The sequence below is a fragment of the Cnephaeus nilssonii genome (genome assembly GCF_951640355.1).
Source record: "Cnephaeus nilssonii genome assembly, chromosome: 12".
NCBI lineage: Eukaryota > Metazoa > Chordata > Mammalia > Chiroptera > Vespertilionidae > Cnephaeus > Cnephaeus nilssonii.
Window position 1 is genome coordinate 25,073,103 of NC_137083.1, and position 19,167 is coordinate 25,092,269.

The following is a 19,167-nucleotide window of genomic DNA, read 5'->3' on the forward strand; positions in this document are numbered from 1 at the left end:
ATCTCGAGAAAATGGCAAAGTAAACATTTTGAATTATTTGTTTGTTTAGCTAATTCCCACGATCCATCACTAGCCAAAGTCAGGATCACTGCACACTGTGCACTTCTGATCCCTCCCAGACACAGGGCCTTCATACTCATTTAACCTCATGGTCACCGGACCCTGTTTTGGCTCAAAAAATGCACTCTGGTTCTGTTTTGCCTGGTGGACAGACTATTGCCTGCTGGTGGACAGACTATAACCTGCTGTGACATATTTTCCTAACCAAGTTAAGTGACTTGCTTACTGTCATATAGAGACAAAGATATAGCCATAATAGAGATTTAAAACTCCTGTCCACTTCTTTTGTATCTTGGTTCACATTAAATTCCTTTCTCCAATTACTATTTCAATTGTTACAGAAAACCGAAGAAGAACAAAGCAATACCAGAGAGATGGAGTTACATTTATTACGCGCGGGTCCAGAGGAAAATGTCTCTCAAATTCTGGGCCCCAACATGCAGGAATTTTCCCTATTTATATGTTCCCACCTTCTTTGTCTCCCAAATATGGAGTGTTTCCGGCCCCTTTTGCAAGTTCTTAAAGATCCCGTATGTACTGGGGCCTTGAGACCTCAACCAGAGGCCTGGCCTGGCGCCAGCACTGATAACCTTGTCTGGGGAAGGTTTAATGGCCTCTCTGAAGTGGGAGTAGTCTTAGCAAGCAAGAATTTACAGAAGCCAAACAGCAGGGTTAAAATTTCAAACAGCAGTTTTCATATAAGATGGATGCTTCACGATCACATCAACCAACAAAAAAGAGGAGCTGGTCATCTTCAGGCAGGAGTAGAGGCACAGAGCATTTTGAAATCCTATCAGAGAAAACCGAAGTTCTGCCATTATTAGCAACCTCCGAGTCTTATATCTTCTCCTTCCAAAATAAAACCCACAAATCTAAGTCACAATCACCTCTCCCACCAGAGGTGCTACCAACCATCATGTTGATCAAGGTCCATACATCTTATGTCAAAACTTCCAAATTTGTCCTAATAAGTTATTTCCAACTGCCACTCAACCCTTCTCCCACCAATGTAGTTTCAGGATAATTTTGGCAGGCAACCAATAGGAACTTTAGTAAATGACAATTCCATATTTTCCTTTGGAAGTGTTGAAAGGAGTTTTTAGGGGTAAAATAAGAGTTTCTAGGGGTAAAATGACAGGTTTAGGAAATTTTAGAAATTAAGGGGTCCATGGAAAAAGTCCAGAGCTACAGAGCTGCAAAGGGCATATTTCCATAAAATAAGGGAGTTGGAGACAGCAGAAGGGATACATTTACAAAATAAAGGGAAGGAAGCCCCACATCCAGAGGGGGAAGAAGAAAGCCCAGAGGGAATAGGGAAACAATAAAGGAGAAAAAGGAGGGAACCTCACATACTGTGCCTGTGAGGTTTGAGCTCTGGAGTTGCTATAGTGACCAATTTAAGGGGGATAGTGACCAAAGGGGATATCAAGGCACAAAGATCTGCAGCCTTTATAAACTGTAGAGAAAAGGGACTTAGTGGGACTCTTTCCTCCTCCCCACGTGAGAGTCTATGCTTGTTTCTCAATAAATTTCCACCTTTTTCTATAACACCTTTCATCCATGGTTTCATTCTTCGACTCCACAAGATAAAGAACCCGGGAACCATCTGCCCAGGTGAACACCACGCATTCCAGTCCAATTTTCCAATCATTTGGAAACAACTGACATTTTAAGCCTGTTAGTCTGTGTGACTTGGGTAAACCAGTTCTCAGTTAAAACTTATTTGAACTCTCCCTCTGCCCCCAAAAGCCTTTCACAGGAACCTCATCTTATCTTTAACTTAGTTATAGTATTCAGAAAGGGATGACAACCTACTATATTTGTCCAATGCCAGTTCTATCAATGTATCATCTGCAACTGGTGTCAAAGAGTAATTTGGAATAATTGAAAATTAATTAAACACAGCACTGTATGTTGAGACAAAGAGATAAGTATTGAAAATCAGATTGACATGCAACAACAGTTCAGAATTTTATACCCCTGGCATTTTTCTCTTAAATCTGGCAAGGATACCATATTATATCAGTTACAAAGTCCACAGATTTACTTATTGATTATCTTAAGTACAAACAGAATATAATATCTCTCTGTGGCCTAGAGGAAAAAAATTGTGCAAGACTCATAAGGTGTAAATTCTCCTGAGCAATTTTCTCTGCAATTCTCATAGGCCATTAATTATTTAGCACCTACTGTTTGTAAATATAAACCTAAGGGGGGTTTAACAAAGCATATAGCTCTCACTGAAGAATGAGAATTTCCAAGGGAAAGTCTAGTTCAAAGGTAAATAAATTTCTATGTATTTTTCCTAATTTAATTCTGTATTCTTGAACATAAGCCTTAAAATGTAAAGAAAGTGGGCAAACTGATATATATATATATATATATATATATATATATATATATATATATATGGAATTGATAATATTTAATATCAAGAAGCAGGACAAATAAACACAAAATAAAGTTGAACTTCCAAATAACTACTTCTGGAGTCAGAAAACGTCATAACTTGATGGCAATAATGTCTTTCATATGGCAAATAGAGGGTACTGTGGAAAGTTATGTGTCTATATTTGCCAGGTCAAAGGCAAAGTTGAAGAAATTGATTGAAAGGCAAAAAAAAAAATAATTTTTTTTTAAATTAAACTACTTTTTCCCAAGGCAATCAGACCAGGAAGGCAATAAGAGTTTCATTTTCCAGTATACCTGTTTTTCACCCCACTCCCTTCCAAAATGCAGACAAGGGCTCTAGCTAGCTACAAGTGGTCACACATCTGGAAGACTATTTTAAAACACATTCAAAATGTTTTGACTACATGATGCCAAGCATCTGGCAATACAAACTTCTCTTAGGTATTTTCCTTCTATAGAATTCAGTCTTGTGTAGACAGTCACTGTGCCAGATTTTGAACTACACATTTTATTTGTGGAATGACGGGAATACATATGCAAAGGTAAGGCTTTCCTTATGATTTTGATTTAGGTAGATCTAAGTGATGTTAACAGAGTTGCCATTGATTCTTGCATTATTTGAACTCTCCCTCTGCCCCCCAAAGCCCTTCAGTGGCCTCTACTGGTCATTCCCACCCCAGGAACATTCTCTCCCAGATGAGCAGCACTCGCTTGTCTAAATACTAACTGACTTTATTGGTTTCATTCCACAGCAAAGATGAGGAAAAGCGAGGCTTCTAGTTTTCCCTGTCTAATAGGAACCAGCCTTAGGAATACCTGTGGTTCACCAACCATCCCCAAACCATTTGCAGGATCTTGAGGTAGGAGGTAGGTATTCTTCATGTGAGGTCGCCTCCCTCTAAATGCAGACTAGCTCAGCCTTTCAAAGGCCTTTTCCACAAACTAAGCTAACCATCCCTATCTCTACTCCATTTTCAACTTTTATACTAAGTCTTAAGTCTGATGACACCACCGTGGGTAAACTATGCACGAATTATCCGAGTTTTGTAGCTTGCAATCTACCGCAGATCACACATTCTTGCTTTTGAGCTTGGAGAGGAGGAATAAATTCATCTTCATCGTGTACACACCGTCTTGCCACCTAGCACAGTGCTAGACACCACAGATGTCTGCTGAACGGTTCTGGGTAAAATGCAGTCTGCTCCAGATCACCACATTTCAAGCATGCAATAAAATTAAACAGTAGCCAGGTCTGAGCCTCAGCAGTGTTCACAGTTTGGACAGTCATGAATAGCTGACTAGTGGGACAGGTCTGCCAGAACCCTGCTTGCATTAGGGTGCTACTGAGAAAATACAAAGACTATATGTATCATAAGCTTTGGAGACAGTGGCATACCAGCTTGCATTACTTAGGCTTCCTTGGGACAAAGAATATACAGTTAGGGGAGGGAATCGTTCCGTCTCTTTCTTCATGAACATTCCCTGACCTGTCTGGCTTCAGTTTTACCAGTCGCTGGGCTGGTCAGGGTGCTGGGGCATGATCAGCAACGATGGCACCACAAGCAGTGGAGGCCAGCACATGGTTGTGAAGGTCACTTTGGAGGTGAGTGACGGCCAGCCCTGGGGTGCTGGGTGGGAAAGGCATTGGGGCTTGGGTGCTGGAGTCCAACAAGCTGCCGTTAGCATCGCCGGTGGTCCTCGGAACCCCTTGCAGCCATCTTTGGGAGCGCCCAGGAAAAAACTGGGGGGAATTTGAAGAGCTCAGAAATCCTAAATTGCAGATGAGGTGACAACTACAGAAATATGGTTTAAATTGTTAACAAGAGCTCATTTAACTAGTCATGCATGATCTAGGAAAACCTGGATTTGATAAATGGATTTCATACAAAGATAAAAATAGAAAAAGCAAATTTTACGACATCAAGCAACATATTTTGCTATTTTAAAACATATATAATAGCATAAAATATTGCTATTTCACTTTTAAATATATGTTAAATCAAGTATTGGATTCATGATCCTCTAAGTTAAAAATATACCTAAGAAAAATGTAGAAAGCATCCTAAAGGGTTAATAGTTCTAAGGTAGAGAATGTACTTTAACTCAGAATTCCTCAAGAAAATCAGTTTTCTCTGTAGGTTTTACAAATAACAGCAATTGGTGGCTAATCTTTCTAACCTTTAGTCAGTTTTGTGTTGATGAAAAAACAGAATCAGGGATTATCACTTCTACAAAGACTGTTTAGACATCGAAGTGACATAATCATTATATAAAATATAATTCCAATTATCTCAGTTTAAACACTGCCTAAGAGAGTAAAAATCATTTCATTTTCTACCAAGGAAACTATTTTAATAATTTTAACCGCTTTTCAGATTACATCAATTCTTTGAGATGAAGTATGACGGAGAATCAAAATAATCTTTGTAAATTGAGCTCTATTGCAAAAAATGATTTCCATTCTTCAGCAGGGATATTAAGGGATAACCTTTCGAGTGTCTTTTCGTGTATTTCTCTTCTTCCTCTACCTCTCCCGTCTTTCCCAGCTCAAAGCAAACCTGACACGTGAAAACAGACTCTGCTTAATGACCCCCTTCCCTCCGCTTTCTCCCATTCTCTTTCATTCTCATTCCCAACTTTGCATCTCTCTTCTCATTTTCCTTTTTTCTTTCCGGGGAATGACCACCTCAAAGGATTAATTCAGAACAGGCAGCAGAAAATGGTAACAAGAGTGGGCAAATCAGGATGTGGATTTAAAATCAAGAGGTATTTTAAAGGAGGAGAGTTACTCAAATTAAACATATGTTAAGAATATGGGTTTGTTGTTCATGGCATACCTGCTGCCTGTGATCCCACCCTCAGCGGATCAGCCTTCAAGGGCAGAGCATTCCCTAGTGGAATAATAAATACAGCGGCTTGAGTGGATAGGGATCTAAGCGGCCCGGCGAGCTTCCTTTCCTCTTGGTCTGACTTCACTGTTGGAACACAGGTGGTAACTGAACTAGCTGAACTAGTGAAATGGATCGTGGCCCCTCTGGCTCAGAGCCAGAGAGAATAGAATTCAGGCTCCAAGTTATCAGGCTCTGGGCATATATAAATTCTAATATAGGTCTTGGCATGGAGTGCAAACTTCATTTTAATGGATACTGCCTGTTTTCCAACCCATCATCTTTCTTACCGTGATACATGTGAACTAACGCAGTAAAAAATCCATTCATTGGTCACTTTACAAACATGCTATGCCTAACATTAGAATGTTTTTCTTTGGGCTAACCTGCCATCGGCCTGAAGGTATGGAAGATTGTGTTCTGCAGGTAAAAATGAAAGCCTTGCCCTATATTCTATACTTTCATTCTTCCCAATGTAATGTATTTTGCAGTCCTCGGCTGTCCTAGAATTATGTACCCAAACATTATTGATATGAGCTAGTCAACTATACTTATTAAAAGCAGAAACTATATAAAGTAGAAATATATGATTTATTTGCTCATTTATACCCTTCCTTACTGTAGAGGTGTTTTGAGGTTCAGAACAGTAATATAATATATTTATAGGCCAAATTCATTCTGCTGATAGGTAAGATCTACAGTCGTGGGTCCCTCAAGATAAGAGTCCACGCTATAGACAACATTAAAACATCCATAAGTGTTTTGAGGGAAATATTTTAAATTTGGTATTGAAATAATATGGGTCTGAGAAGCTCAAGGGGCTCTTTCCCCCTGTATTTTGATATTATTCCTAGAACATAAGAACTACCTATGAAATTGTTACAGATTTATAAAGGGTAACTGGTTTCCCTTTATACTGTCTATAAAAAATAGTACTTGGCTAACTAAATGAATGGTGTTGGGAAATAAATACTTTCTAAGTCCCTCAAGCATTTCATAAACGTATGTCTATGGCCTATAATATATAAATAACAAAACATTCCTAACTCTTCATTTAAGTAATCAGGCCCTTGATGTTTGATTACTAGTTCAGGTTATCACACACTCTTAGCATTGATATATTTTCACTGCAGTAACAATGTCCCAAATCAGCAGATATCATATCAGCGGTCCTGATATATGAAAATAAATTTCTATTTATACAAAGGATAGTGTGGAGAGTGCGATTATTTACTTTTCAAAAAAAGATTCATTTAGTTATCTCCTTTAGCGAGCCATGGATGATTTAAGAACTGGCCCTCTTTCTTCCTGTCGTCTGAATGTGTGATGTGTTCCAGGACTTGGCTCAAATGTCCCTCTTACAAAGGAGAGAACATACTGTAATGTTCTACAGGCAGGAGGTTTATGTTAAGCCTGTCTCAGTAGCTTTCAGTACATAGAGGGGAAATTTCAGTTCCAAAATTTAGCAAGTCTTCACAATTTTACTAAGTGCATTGAAGGGCATGGCATGAAACACAGAGAGAACATGGTCAGAAGTCTGGCTGTTGGGGGTAGGGGATGATGGGCAGAGCACAGGTAGGTCTTTGCTTTCCCTGAGCATCTTCCCCCAAATTGAAGTCTTTTAAACAATTTTCATGGCAGTAGGGTTGACACAATGTTATTATGCCTTTGATGAAATGATGTTTAAGGAAGCCAGGTTGGGGACAAAGGTGGCGAGACACACGAGGAAGGTGGTGGGGAGGACAGGCAGTATTGTATTTGTGTGCTCATGCTCACCCAGCTGCCCTGCTCCCAGGCTCGGTCCCTTTGCATTCCAACCTGACTTTGTGTCTGTTCATAATGAGCAGCCCTCTAGGATGGGATGAAAGTTCCCTGGGAAACTCTCCAGCACTGGCCAGAGGTGGGTGGTTTGCCCTGGGACGGCAGCATGAGCGGTGTTCAAGCAAGACTCATGGTGACTTGGCAGGGAAGACGGACCATTCAAAAGAATTCAGAGTTTGAATAAGTTGGTCCAGAGAACCACAAAAGTTTCTCCGAACTCTGAGATTCTACAATTCTATATATTAATAGTCTCATGAAGAAAGTATTACGTCATATATGAGAAACAAGCACACACAAAACAAAGCAAACAAACAAATCTCCCTTCATTCTCCATATGGTAGAACATGGTTAAACTATCTTAAAATAGGAGTTTGATCTAAGCCTGGGGTTTACATTTCCAGTTACTTAAGAAATTATGAAAAGAAAAAACAAAAATATATTCCCTGATTACAAATATTAAATGGGTATGGATTCCGAATTATGGGTCAGTAGTTCAGATGGGCTAATACAATGTCTCTGTTGCTAAAACAAAATTAAATTAATTTTATAATGGAAATCTCCAGGAGTCCAAAGAAATTCTGTGCACTTCTATCTACCCCATATTTTTCTTTGTGTGTGTGTGTCTGTGTGTATGTGTTGTGTGTGCACTTTGCTGTTAAAGGAGCACATTTGTTTTGATTGTGGAGCTCTTTTCAGACATTAAAAGCCACTGTTTCTAGTTTTTATGCTTAGAAAATGCTCAAAATGCTCCCCCTTTCTGGGGGGGAACTAAATATTGTGCCACCTCTGAGTGTCAAGCCCTTTGAGCCCATCAACTGTTGTTGGAAACCTTCTGATTCTATTTTTGTAGAATCTTTGTCCCCTGTTTTCTGAAAGGCTCAGAACCCTTAGATGAACATTCTTCTAGCGGCAATTTTAACATAGCTGCATGCTTTTATTTGTGCCGCAGGTAGCACACACGGTAAAATACATCATTAAATCAATGCTGTTCCCATACAGAAGCTCTTTTCCAGGAGTTGTTTGCCGGCTGCCCCGCTGTGGGATCCGAGGGGGGGATACATTTGATTTTAGGCATCAAAAAAGGGGGTGGGGGAGCCAGGCTTTTAGCGATGGAGCCTTTCAGGGGCCTGGGGTCACTCATACATCTCGAGCCACAGACCACAGTGTGCGACATCGCTGTTCACACAGAGCCCCACCAAGGTTAAAAACCACATATAAGACAAACGAATCTACTAAAATGTGGACAAAGAGCAGAATAAGCCAAAGGGAAAACTTGTGCGTAAGCTGCTTATCTGCTCCTCTTGGGAAGGTGAGGGGATCCTGGCAACACTCTGTGGGCTTTGCGGACATTTTGGCCTCTCTCTGCATCGTGCTCCGGAGCTATTTCTTCCATTTTTTTTCATGCCGTCTCTGTAACACAACCTCTTTACATAGTTTATCTCAGGAAATGACAATTGGCTGTCGAATCCCATACAAATTGATTGGATCTGACAGCTTAAAGGAATAAATCTTCTGCCGGGAAGAAAGTTTTTACTTATACTCTTGTATTTTCAATCTTTTTTTTTACCCCTTTCTTGCTTAATTTTATTATTTCAATTAGATCATTTAAAAATCAACACATCACATACCAACCTCCCCTAAGAGCAATCATAAGATTTGATGATTTTTCTGATACACGGGCTAGGGTTTCAAATTTGCATTATTTTATCTACTGAATTAACTATGAGTTCTAAACCAAACTAATGCCGCCATGTGTTTTTAAATATCTCTAATCTAAACCATCTGGAGAGGCACGGTTTTGCAAAGGCATCCCTTTCAGGACACTCTGTGGATTTTGTCACTGCTTGAGGTTTTGGCAAACCATCAACATTACTATAATTCTCTTTCATGAAATATAGCTTTTGACTAGGATTTTAGAGTCTTGGGTGTGTGTGTGCATTTATATGAGTGTGGGTACTTGTGTATAATTTTTGCTCCTGTCCCTTTCTCTTTTCAGAAGACCATATTTATAATAAATTTATTTTAAAGAAGTCAAGGTTTGTGTTGCATATAAAAATAAATTTAATTTTAACTACTGAACATAATGCAATAAAAAAACACTGTGAAATAACACACGTTATTGTATGTAGGGGCTGGAAATACTTTTTAAACAAATCAAAAGGAATCAGCTTTAGAGAACCACTACAAGAGAAAGTGTAGTTATTTTTTTTAAATGATTATGGCAACAATGATTTATAGCAGGTAAGATACATACTCAGTACATTTATGAGAATACAAATAAATATTGACTAAATCTTTCACTTATGCAATGTCTCATTTAGTTCTTTATCTACCAAATAAACATACAATTTAAAATTATAATCAAATCTAAGCATGATAAAAGCAAAGTGTACACTACTTGTTATAACAAAAGTTAAAAAAAACTTCCCCAGAAGTAAGGATGATGATTCTACTTGCAAAAACTCTATCTGCTAATAATATTTTCAAATAATTTCAAAAATCAATCACAAAAATGGAAAGAATAGATTTTTGCTGAGAGCCACTGTCTGAGATGAATTAAAATAATAATGTGACTATTGGGGAATATTAATGTCTCTGTATTTATTAATAACACAATATGTTCAAACACCCCTTCATTCAACAGTATTAGGCAAATTATACACACACACACACACACACACACACACACACACACACACACACACACCAAAAGGTTTTGGTCAAATTTGTAAGGAGGAATAATAAGTTTTATTTATTTTTTTTAGAAGCAAATGGCCTGAAGTCCAGAAGTGGGTCTGTGCTTAGAATATAATGGTGCCAAAGCAATACAGAGGCAGCCCCTCACAGGTCGTGGCAGCCTAGAACACTCTTGGTGGGTGCTAACGGCCTGGGCACACCACAGCCCACCCCTTGCTATTCCCTGATTCCTTCCCTGACATGGGATCCTCTATGCCCACATCTCTGAGGATAGAGTTGCCCTTCTAAAACTTTCCACTTAGACCACCGGTATATTTAAAAACCTGCTTCTGCTCATATTAAAATGTTGTAGGATAAAGGAAAAGTACAATCTGATATTGCAGAGAATGGAAGCCCCACTTAGAGGGCCTGGATCCTATGTCTTTAGGAAGGGCCACTCCTAGCAAAGATGCTAATCTGGTCTTAGATGAAAGGAGAACATTTGTCAACCCATCTTCCTTTCTCTTGCTCCAGGGTCCACAGAGTGAGTTCAGCATGGCGAATGGCCAGCAAGTCTATATAGGCTTCATTCAGTGCAGTCTTATTAGCCATGTATAAACCAGAAGGCTCTTATACGAGGCCTCTGTCCAGGGCAATCGGTGAATAATTAAGCCTTGGAAGCAAATGCATATGTACCTAGCACAGGGTGGAAGCAGAGTAGCAGGGATGATACATAAGCCATGCTCACTAGTACAACATCACCAGGGACTAAGATGTTGAGATCATTTTGTCCTTGTTGGTTAGATGCTCTCCTCCAGGTCCTCCCAGGGCTCCCCGGCTGCCCGGGCACCCTGGCCGCTCCCCGCCTTTACAATCAGCAACTAAAGGTGTAATTCCTGACACATTGGGAGCCTTCATCCATGCTATTGGGACAGGGCCATATAGATTGTTACATCTTTTGAATTTCATTTTGGCATCTATATGTATAAAAGCCTAAGCAACCCACGGCCAGTCGACCAAATGCCTGGTCACTATGACGTGCACTGACCACCAGGAAGCAGATGCTCAATGCAGGAGCTGCCCCCTAGTGGTCAGTGTGTTCCCACAGCCAACCTCCTGCGGTCCCTCTCTCTTTTCCCTCTTTCCACCCCCGCCCCCCCCCCCCCCCCCCCGCTTCTGCACCCCTCATCAGGATTGGGCGAGACAGCCCTGATCACCAGGCTGAGGAACCCCACCCATGTATGAATTCGTGCACTGGGCCTCTAGTATTAAATAATAAGTGTAACTGACATTCATTGGTTACTTACTCTGTTCCTGATACTAAAAGCTTCGCCCTAGCTGGTTTGGCTCAGTAGATAGAGTGTTGGCCTGCGGACCCAGGTTTGATTCTGGTCAAGAGCACATACCTTGGTTGCAGGCTCCTCCCCAGCTTGAGCCCTGGTCAGGGCTCGTGCAGGAGGCAACCAATCTATGTGACACATCGATGTTTCTCTCTGTCTTTCCCTCTCTCTTCCACTCTCCCTAAAAATCAATGGAAAAATATCGTCGGGTGAGGATTAACAAAATAAATAAATAAAAGCTTCATATGTATTTATTTATTTTACTCTCACGTATGACTTGACCAAGGTCACAGAACTTCCAAGTGGTGGGATCCAAATTATAATCCCAGGCTGTATGGCCATATTGCCCACCCATAACCCCAATGTGCTTAACTGCCTCCCAGCACACAGTAAATTTATCGCCACCATTTAGTTATGAATGAAATGTTTAAATGATTGGGATGAGAGAACTTTAGAAGCTTCAGATTCTGTGTTCACTTGACATTTGTATATAAAAAGCATACGTAGGAATTTGACTAATGTGAGAAGGGCTGGCCAGGTGATAGGAATTAGGGCATGGTGGGGACTGGGAAAAACTGAAGAGTTCTTATGGAGAGAGTTCTCTTCTCAGCTCCAGCCAATTGCTATTCTGAGGACCTGGCCATGGTGGGTCCCCCACAAATATCTGTTGAATGAATGAGTGAATGAATGATTCTAAGCTAGGTGAAACTTCTTTAGGAGTATATTCAAACAAGAAAAAAATGTATGTCAAGGTTTAAGCTTCCTCCTAAGGGACTTCCATGCAATAATAGTGAAACAATCAAATGTAAAGAGAATAATTCATCTTCTCAAAGCATGTTCACCTATTATATGCACTGAGTTATATTCCACTAAAATGTGTATGCTGAGGCCCTAAACCCCAATCCAATGGTATTTGGAGATTGGGCTCTCATGATGGTATTAGACACCAGAAAAGCTTGCTGTCTACTTCTGCCACTTGAGAAAATAGCTAGAAAGCAGTTGTCTCCAAGACAGGAAAATGGCTGGCACCTTGAACTTGGACTTATCAGTTTCCAGAACTGTGGGAAAATTATTCTGTGGTTTAAGCGACCCAGTCTATGATATTTTGTTACGGCAGTCTGAGCAGACTAACACACCAATATTATCTCTTTTATCCTCACAATAATCCTAAGAAGCAACTAGAACTCTATCACCATTCAGCACAGACCCCTGAGAACACGCGTTTGCCTTAGAGCATGATGAGTGGCGGGTGGCAGGGTGGTGAGGACCAGGGAAGTGACAGGCCAGAAAACTTCTCTTATTGCCATCTGGCTCTCACTGCTCAGCATCAATAATTCCTGAGGCAATTCCTTGGTAAAGCACAGTTCAGGTAGTTTTAGCCCAGGGCATGGGAAGGGAAGGGCATTTAGGGAACTGAATAAAACTTCAACGTTGGGGTCTCACATCGCCAATATATGTGCACATTAATGGAGCAGAAAAATGCTCAGTCTTAGATAGTTTTTGCAATACTATTAAGCTTTTTGCAACATGACATGACAAGACAAAGAAAACAATTTGAAAACAATTTGTTCAAAGGTGTATTCTCATGGCATCCCTCTCAACTGGCTTCCTCAGTCACTTGTAAAGTACAGGGTCTACTACTTGCCTATTTTCAGATAAGGAATCATTTATGATACAGTCTGTTTACTCTAATCCTGCTGATAATTCTAATTTTCCTAGATAAACCCCAGTGATCAATACTGCTTCTTCTTCTGTTGCTTTTTGGAGAAAATTCCAGAAAGAGGGCAGATAAAGAATGAAAGCTGGCAAGGCAATTTCTCTGCTTCCAGCTTCCTGGGCCAAACACAGAAAAAGAAGTTCCTGCTGTTTGATTTAATAAGAATCAGTGTCTTGCTCATGCCTTGGTCGTTGGACCAGTCAGGCTCAATTGGCACAAAAGAAGTGTTTCCGAATGTCTGCATTTCATTTCGGCACATAGGTTAAAGCTCCCGTGTGCCTTTTCCTAACGGCACAAATAGCACTGCAGAGCTCCTGTTCCTCTCAGCGGATCCATATAATTTGCATCTTTTATGTCCAAGCTTAATTTTACCTTTAGGTCGTCTGCATTCTTTAATTTTCCTTAATTGTATACTTGGAGATGTGTATCACAATCTACATGACAATGGTTGAGGTTTCCCCTTCTGGGTTTCTCACTCCTGCGGTAGATACATTGGAAAACCATTTGGGTCTTGCTTGTATTAGTCAGAATGTTCTTGTCCATGGACTTTGTTTCCAATTACTGAGCACCTATTGTGTCTTTCCTTTTGTCATCTCAGGGACACATGTTGAACATGTAGCCCTAGTTGTCAAAGAACATTCTAGTCATTCATCCCCTTCTCTTTTTTGACTTCTACTGAGTAAACCACTCCTTGCCACATCCAAGAAAAAAGGTTAGAAAATTCCTATTCTGTTTTTTTTTTTTTTATCAGCCAGGCCATAAAAAAATTACCCTCCCTTTAATTAAAATAATAATAATAAAAATCCTTAAGTTACATTCTAACACTGCTCTGGTCATAATATACATTGGAAAATGCATTTAAATTCATTTATATCTTTGTTTCTGTAGCTGTTTTGTTGATTTGGATTATGGACCACAATCTGGGCTGGGGGAAGGACAAAATTAACGGGGGGAAAATCAAGTTTATTGAAATAAACTTCATGATTCCCCCAGAGACAGGAGCAACAAAGGTCACAACTCCCCTAGGTCACTCGGCAGTGTGGTCAGCGAGGAGTGGAGCTGCAAGGCCTGACTTTCTGTCCCTTCTCCTGACTACCATCACTTCCCTCCTGCGTCACCATCAATCCTCATGGGGGTGGGGGGCGGGGGAGTGGAGGGCTTTCTTCAAGGTCAGCAGGAACCTCACGAAGAACCAAACTCTGGGTGGCTAAAACTGTGAGGTGCAACCTCCTCTCTAACCTTTACAAACTCTTGATGAGACGTGGAGCCACACATAGGGAGAAGGTCAACCGAGGACTGTAAACAGGGGCACAAATGAGCTTAGTTAATATCACCCCACTTCACATTCTGCTTTCTCCTGAAATAGGGAAGGTTTCAGGTCATGTTCAGTTTCAGGTCAATGTCAGATAATCCTTAAAAAGGGAATGCTAAGAACAAAGAAACCAGACCAGGAAAAAATAAAAGTAAAAATAAAAACCTCTGACCAAGCCAAGCCTCTAAATATAACTTTTCCACTTACCTCAATGCAGATAATTCTAAGATATATATTTCTGATTCTATTCATTCTGTTTAAAAGAGAAAGACCACACCAGGGTGAGCGAGGCAGGGTGGTCAGGATGCATAATCTAATGACAGTGTGTGGAAGCCACTACAGAAGACGGCAGGAGAGCTGCCAGAGCGTGCGGCCAGGCCCGTGGCTGATTTCTACGCAGAGTCCACGGATATTTTCCAAGCATGGACAGCTCTCACTGAAATGAAAATAGAAAATGCAGGACCAGAGCCCACACTAAATATTCAGTTTAGTAAAAGACACGAAAACTGCCCGTGGAAGTGGAAGGTATTTGGCTTTGCTATTCTCAACAAAGAAATGGGCCTTCGTACTGCAATCTTTTCATGATTAGGCAAAAAGCCTGTCAGTCTTTGCTAAAGAACATTGAACTGATGTCTGTTTCTTGTGCATTTGCTTTCTAGTCCTCAAGTGATACTTTTTTGAGCCTAAAGAGTTGTTTGCAATTATACAGTTGGGTTTTTTTGTTATTGTTGTTAATCCTCACCCAAGGATATTTTTCCATTGATTTTTAGAGATAGTGGAAGGGAGGAGGAGAGACACACAGAGAGAAACATCAATGTGAGAGAGAAATATTGATTGGTCACAGGAATCGAGCCTGCAACCAAGATATGTGCTCTTGATTGGGAATCAAACCCACGACCCTTCAGTCCACGGGTGGATGCTCTGTTCAGTGAGCAAAGCCAGCCAATTATAAACTTTTGAAAAATATGAAGAATGCACAGAGATCAAGAAATGGATAGCTAATGTGATTATTCAAAAACTAGAGGCCTGGTGCATGAATTCAAGCACAGGTGGGGTCTGGCCGGCCAGCCCCAATGGGGGGCAATCGGGGGCCGGGCCAACCAGTGGGAAGGGGCCGCAGGAGGTTGGCTGGTGAATCCTGCCCCTTATCAGGGTGGGGGTGCCAATCGGAGCCCTGATCAGGCCAGTTGGCTGCCGCAGTGCACATCATAGTGAACGGTCCTTCTGGTTGTTCCAGTCGTTCTGTTGTTCCGGTCGCTTGGCTTTTATATATATAAATGATAAAAGTAGCCCTAGCCAGTTTGGCTCAGTGAATAGAGCGTCGGCCTATGGACCCAAGGTCCTGGGTTCGATTCTGGTCAAGGGCATGTACCTCAGTTGCAGGCTCCTCCTTGGCTCAGGTCCTGGTTGGGGCTCGTGCAGGAGGCAACCAATGGATGTGTTTCTCTCACATTGACATTTCTCTCTCTGTCTTTCCCCCTCTCTTCCATTCTCCATAAAAATCAATGGAAAAATATCCTCAGGTGAGGATTAAAAAAAATGATAAAAGGTCCTGAATGGTTTGGCTCAGTGGATAGAGCGTCGGCCTGCGGACTGAAAGGTCCCAGGTTCGCTTCTGGTCAAGGGCATGTACCTTGGTTGCAGGCACATCCCCAGTAGGGAGTGTGCAGGAGGCAGCTGAATCGATGTTTTTAACTCTCTATCCCTCTCCCTCTCCCTTCCTCTCTGTAAAAAAATCAATAAAATATATTTAATAAAAAAAAAATGATGAAAGTGCAATCACCGCCAGGCACCTGTTGCTTCTCCCTGTTCATAGTCCGTTCCCTACTAAGTGAACTGTCTACATGAAATTATTGCCATATCACAGGACAATGTGGAAGCACAAGCCACCTGATGTCAGTGAGCCAATGTCGAAAGGACCCCAGGTGTTGTATGTACTAGTAAGCTTTACCAAAGATCAGAAAGGATACAGAAGAAAACTCATAGGTCAGTGAGGGGTTAGGTTTTCCTCATATGTATTTTAATTCTGTGGGCTCTCCAAGGTCCCCTTTAGGTTTGGGAGAAGTTGTTACCATTCATCAGTTAATAAGAAATGCACCTTGTAACTGAGAAGGGCTTGGCAATCAAGGTCTCCAATGTGCTGATTTTATTTCTAGACTGGCAGCTTTAATTTTTTAAGATGTTTATATATAGTCATTAAAATTGTTTTCTTTTAAAAAGCCCCCATTACTGGCAGCCCCACTGGCTGGCTCATTGTCATGTCCCACCCCAGCTCAGACACAGCCAAAGGGGTCCTGAGTGGCCCACGTGCCCCTTTGAGCCTTTCCTACCCAGGAGTCTTGAAGGACAGGAAGGAGAGTGCCCTGATGTCCCAGCTAAGCTCTGCTGCCTGGCTATTCTAGGCCCAGGGTGTAGTTGATGCTTTGCTCCAGGCCAGTGATGCCAGGCTGCTGGGCTACCAAGGACCGGGCCAATCCAGCAGTTGCCCGTACATGATGTGAGGCCTCTACCAGTGGTTGCTGGTCAACCTCTTGAGGTCTACCTTCTCTTTGCAGTAGCCACCTTTGGGACCATGTCTAACCAACACCTTATAAGTGGCAGGCTGCCCGAGACACACTTTGAAGGAACTGCACAGCCTTTGCTATCAAGGCCCATGCTGCCCCATCGGTGAGTGTAGGCCTGGTTCTACTGCTCACTAGCTGGGAGCCCCTACAGTGCAAAGTCTCTCAACTGGGAAAGAAGAAGAATCTTTTCTGGTTGTAAGAATCAATGAGATCACGAAGGGAGAAGTGCTGGCAACATGTAAAATACAGACAAATGTAGTTATACTCATTTAGTTATTACAGATCAGTGCATGGTCACCAAACTGCCCTTATTATTCCCCTTATTATTTTTTCCCTCCATCTAACTTCCATCCACTAATTTATCTATAACTTTCCTTGACTGCTTAAGTTATACCTAGTTTGGTCTCCCATCAGCTCAGGCATACTCAGTATTATTCCACTTTGTTTTCTTCTGATAACCATTGATATTTACTGGCTTTTATCTTAACTTCATGGGTATCAATGATAGCAAGGTATGTCACTATTCCAAAAGAAATTATACTCGCCAACTCTCCAGTGCCCATTGTCCCTATGCCATATTGAATGTAGTCTGGGAAAAACAGCTCTGGGTCTTCGGACCATCCACCCTCAGAGCAGATCCCAGCAATGAATGAGCTATAGGAAATGTAAGAGTGTATGTGTGTGGAGGGGCGAGTGGGACAAGGTGGGAAGGAACAGGGGAGTTGGTTAGGAAATTTCTCAAATAGGATCCAGTAGGAGATCATCATCAGAGTAATAAAGGCAAGAATTGCCACTCTAGTTTGGGCCAAAGAGCAGCAGGGAATTGTGGGGCAAGAACTCCCTCTTAAATAAAGAAGCCAACCACTTTTGTAACCTTGTCATCCCCTTTCTTCTTCTCTCCGCTACATGCCATTGGTTTCCAACTATAACTGCATATTCAAACCACCAGGGGTCCCTAGAAGGGCTTCTGAATTACTTAGGTTGTATACACTTCCTCCCTTAGAGGGACCAAAACTCTTTCCCTTGGCACTTTCCCAAAGCTGGTGGTACATTCTGCCCCCTGCAGTTAGACCAGTTTAAGATAATTTAATCACAGAAGCAAGGTACTATAGTGGTATTCAGCAATTTAGATTTTCATAAGATTTTCTAAACGTATTTTTCATGAGTAATAAGGGTCATTTATGTGACTAATCATTTATGTCTGAAGTAGCACAATCATGATTTTCAGTATTTTTAAACATGTATTAGGTTGAGTAGCTTTTATTTGGTACCTAGATTCTCAGAGTCCTCATGGTCTCTTGCACATGTCACTTGATCAACCCAAAGTTTAAAAGTATTAGAATGCTCACTTTTCTTCTATTAAGAATACTAAGTAGAGTTTGAGAGCCCCATCTGCTTCTGGTCACCAGATGAAATGAACATAGTAGTAGGAATTTGGGGGACACAGATATTTTTAGTCAGCATATATTGTTAGGATATTCAGAGTACTTCTGAGTTTGTTTTATTTTGAAATCAAAAGTGTATTTTCTTCTAAAATACATACATTTGATCATTTAATGGAAAAACTAAAAATAAAATTAAATGCACGTTGATGAGAACTTTAGTAAATAATTCCAAAGATACCACAAGAGGAAAGAGAAGATGCTCTTTTCAATCAATACTGGTATTACAATTGTGCAATAAAACAGGTAATTTTAAAATTCCAGTTAATTCCGAAGACCTTTGAAAACGGTTCTTAACTCAGCCTTATTATGCTCCTACTGGCCTGTTTACTATGCAATGTTGTGAATGTTAACCATATTATCAAATTGTTTTTGTCACAGGCTACCAATAATCAGTTAATATAAATTTTGATAAACAGCATGTATATCAACTAAAACAATATATTATTACTTCTTCTTTTAATATTTAAGATATGCTTTATGTAATATCAAAATAATTTAAATGGCACTGTTTTTTAAAAAATGTGATTCTGCTTAACCCATAAGCCTTTTAGTATTTTCTTGGTAGTTCAACAAACTTCTTAAAATTGAGCAAAATTAAGATTTTGTGCTTCTATGTTTACCAAAAGAGCATATCACACTGACAAATTTGATAATCTTATAAAAGAAACAAAGAAAGGAAAAACTGTTCTTATTTCAAAGGTTAAAAAAAAAGGCTATTTACTATGCAGACCTAGAATTCTTGTTGTTTTAAGATAGCAAATTAGAAAAACATGGCCTGGGTCAGAGGCTACTCAATCAGGTTGGGCTGGGCCTTTCATTCCAGCAGCTCTTATTCCCCAAATTATATCTGATAATATTCTAAAGTCTAAACATATTTCAGTTCAAAAAGATACTCAGCTCTGAGATAGAAAATGGCACTAAACTTCCAAATA

At 40.6% G+C, this 19,167-nt stretch overlaps 1 protein-coding gene across 6 annotated transcripts in view; it reads right to left on the reverse strand.

Annotated features, from left to right (window-relative positions):
• Positions 1–19,167, reverse strand: part of DYNC1I1 (dynein cytoplasmic 1 intermediate chain 1) — a gene marked incomplete at both ends in the record, with an annotated part of 245,523 nt that overhangs the window by 80,679 nt on the left and 145,677 nt on the right. The gene's annotated exons all lie outside the window — the stretch shown is intronic.